We start from the raw sequence: 3,705 nt of genomic DNA, 5'->3' as shown, positions 1-3,705 counted from the left end.
GTCAGGGTACAGGCCTGGTTTTTGTCCTGATCCCCAATGTGGGACGTGCAGGAGGCAGCCGATCAATGATTCTCTCTCGTCTTTGAGGTTTCTATCGCTCTCTCCCTCTCTCTTGCTCTCTGAAATCAATGAAAACATATTTAAACATATTTAGCTGTTCCCTACCCCTTCCCAAGCTCATTCTCCCAGTCGCCTGGGCCAGGCCTGGGAACTCACAGCTGAGAGGCCTGCTTCTCCATCCGTTTCTACTTGCCTGCTTCATACCTGCCTCATACCTGGCTTGGAGCTTCCCTCTCCCGGGGCCTGCTCTGGTCAGCCTTTGAATTGCGTAACCTCACAGGGCGAGCTGATCACTCATTCCTAACTGGGCAGGTCCTGGTGGGGAGCCACGCCCCAGACCTCTAACTTTTCAGTTTATCTTTGCCTTAAGCAGGCCTTGTCCATTGTTTCTGTGCATCTAGGTCAGCGGTTCTCAACCTGTGGGTCGCGACCCCTTTGGGGGTCGAATGACCCTTTCACAGGGGTCACCTAAGACCATCGGAAAACACATATATAATTACATATTGTTTTTGTGATTAATCACTGTGCTTTAATTATGTTCAATTTGTAACAATGAAAATACATCCTGCATATCAGATATTTACATCACGATTCATAACAGTAGCAGAATTACAGTTATGAAGTAGCAACGAAAATAATTTTATGGTTGGGGGTCACCACCACATGAGGAACTGTATTAAAGGGTCGCGGCATGAGGAAGGTTGAGAACCACTGATCTAGGTTAACAGGCCTTTCTACCTAACCAGCCTGTAGTGTTTTCTGTGCTTCGGGAAGTAGCGGTCCACAGCCCCAAGGCACCGATCCTGCCCTCCGGTCCCCACCTTGGCTTTGTCCCACCTCCAAGGCGATCTTCCTTGTCTCCTCCCTAATCTCAAGGCGTGAGAGAAGCCTGAGCATTTGAGATCTTGCTCCCAGGCCTATGTCATCTGTTGTCAGACTGGCTCAAATAAACTCATAAAAATTCTCTATAGATTTAGCTGCTTCTTGTGTGGACAGAATCCACATTCCCAAGATAGAAGAATTCTACCGGAAACATCCAGCAGTGCCACCTGCCCTGCCGGCGACTGTCACTTGGAAATTATTGGTTTAATCTCCCAACATCAGTTAGAAGCTGCTCCAGGCCCTACCCGGTTTGCTCAGTGGATAGAGCGTCTGCCTATTGACTGAAGGGTCCCGGGTTTGATTCCGGTCAAGGGCACCTGCTGGGGTTGCAGGCTCAGTCCCCAGTAGGGGGTGTGCAGGAGGCAGCCGATCAACGATTCTCTCTCATCATCGATGTTTCTATCTCTCTCTCCCTCTCCCTTCCTCTCTGAAATCAATAAAAATATATTAAAAAAAATAAAAAAGCTGCTCCAGGACACACACGCATCCCTGTTTAATTCTCTGAATCAAATCACGGGCCGAAGACAGTTCCCTAACACTGAATGCCAAACAAATGATTTGGGGAGGAGGAGAGCTCATTTAGTTTTGGTAAGATGACCTTCAATTTAAACATTTTGCCCAATGCCTCCCCGCTAAAACCCTGGGCCAATCATTTGGTCGGTACTGTGCTTTTCAAATGCATTCACTTTGTCCTGCTGTCCACAAGCAATTCCTTCTCACCGAAAACCTTTCCCCTCAGCGGCCTCCACATCCTGATAGAAGCCACCCAGAAGCCAGGTCTCTCTCTCCCTGGAGGAGAAGACCGGGCCCTCGGACAGACGGGGCCTCTGCCCTCCCAAATACCCTCCGCCCCCCACCCCAGGTCCTGAACAGGGAGCCCGAACAGGGAGCCCGTTATGGAAAGGAAGTGAAAGGTCATCATAGTGAAGAATTTGGTGCCAGACTACAAAGCGTGCCCAGGGGGAGATGTGGAAATCTCCGTAACATAAAACAAACAGGAAACTTGCCCTGTGACGACACTGGGACTCCAAGAATACAGTCATTATAGTAACTGAAATATGCAACTGAATCGGTGTCGGCAGAAGACTTTCAACATTGCCTTGAAAATGAACAGAGAGGGAGAGAGGCCGGGGTCAGGTGGAAAGGTCCATACATGTAGGCGGGTAGGTAGAGAAGGCACACAGATTTGGTGCTATTAACAACGAAGACACAAAATATTCTTTCCACCAAACTCTGGCATATGGCGGACAATGGGATCACATTCACCTGCACTGGCCCATTTAACTCCCACTAGACCCCTAGGAAGTAGGTACCACTGTTACCCTCATTTACTGAAGAGCAGACCAGGGCTTGGGGGTCAAGAAACTTGCCCGACATCACAGCGGGCAAAGAGCAGAGCTGGGCATCAGGTCAGGTCCAGCTCAAAAGGCACACTCTTACCTCCCAAGTAAAGTGGTGAGTCCACCATAGAAAAAGTTCCAGCCCTGGCTTCTGGGGCTCAGTTGGCTGAGCATCATCCCATGCACTGAGAGGTCGCTGGTTCGATGCCTGGTAGGGCACATTCCTAGGTTTCTTGGGTCCAACCCCCACGAGCAGAGCTGGGCATCAGGTCAGGTCCAGCTCAAAAGGGACACTCTTACCTCCCAAGTAAAGTGGTGAGTCCACCATAGAAAAAGTTCCAGCCCTGGCTCCTGGGGCTCAGTTGGCTGAGCATCATCCCATGCACTGAGAGGTCGCTGGTTCGATGCCTGGTAGGGCACATTCCTAGGTTTCTTGGGTTCAACCCCCGCTTGGGGTGCATGCGGGAGGCAACCGATCAATGTTTTTCTCTCACATGGATGTTTCTCTATCTCTTCCTTCTCTCTTAAAAAAAAAAAGGCCCACTTAAGGTTCCTAAAGTTACAACACAGATATGAAATTAGGTCACCCTGTTGGAACCAAAATGATACGACTGCAGCCAGCAACAAAACTACAGTAACTGCAAACGCGACAGTGCCAGCTCTAAAATTATTCGCACGCTCGCCTTTCTGCTAGAATTGCGCAATTCCTCGCCGCACAGGCGCTGGCCCTGCCTCTATTAAAGTCCAGCTGACGGCCTCGCCGGGGCTCAGTTGGTTGGAGCATTGTCCCGTATTCCAAAAGGTCGCGGGTTTGATCCCTGCTGGGGGCACATGTGGAGAGGCAACTGATCCATGTTCCTCTCTCTCCGAAATCAATAAAAAGATATCCTCAGGTGAGGATTAAAAAAAATAAAAGGAATCCAGCTGCCAGCGGGCCCGTCTCGCGTCGAGGTAAATTACTGAGCTGGGAGTTCTCTAAGAAAAGGTTACCCTCAGGGAGCGACAGCTTTGCACAGCACGCCCGCCAGGCAGGGTCTCCAGAAGCACAGCCCTGGCCCTCACCAGGCTGAGTGTGTGCGACACGTGGGCCACCACGACTGGGAACACCCCTGAGAGAAGGAGCCGAGGAGGAGGAGGAGGAGAATGAGCAGCAGCATCTTTAGCGAGCGGCAGCGCAGTTATTACCAACAGCACATACGGTCTGGTGAGCAACGCCCAGAAGGGTTCTGTTTGCACCCAGAAGAACCAGCTCCCACGTGGGAAAGCCACACCCCTGCCATGCATGCCTACTGAGGTGGCACCAGGCCGGCCCGGGCACTGCTACCCAAAGCACGTCAAGGCCAGTACCCGGAAGGACCTGGAAGGGCATCACCAGCCCGGGGGTGTCCCTGAGCCCCGCCTGTGCAGGACTCTTCTCCCGCCC

The 3,705-nt window shown here is 51.4% G+C and overlaps 1 protein-coding gene across 1 annotated transcript in view; it reads right to left on the bottom strand.

Annotated features, from left to right (window-relative positions):
- Nucleotides 1-3,705, bottom strand: part of CPT1A (carnitine palmitoyltransferase 1A (liver)) — a 42,223-nt gene that overhangs the window by 38,002 nt on the left and 516 nt on the right. The gene's annotated exons all lie outside the window — the stretch shown is intronic.

Source organism: Myotis davidii, unplaced genomic scaffold, assembly GCF_000327345.1.
Source record: "Myotis davidii unplaced genomic scaffold, ASM32734v1 scaffold425, whole genome shotgun sequence".
Classification (NCBI taxonomy): domain Eukaryota; kingdom Metazoa; phylum Chordata; class Mammalia; order Chiroptera; family Vespertilionidae; genus Myotis; species Myotis davidii.
This window is presented reverse-complemented; position numbering and strand designations above follow the sequence as displayed.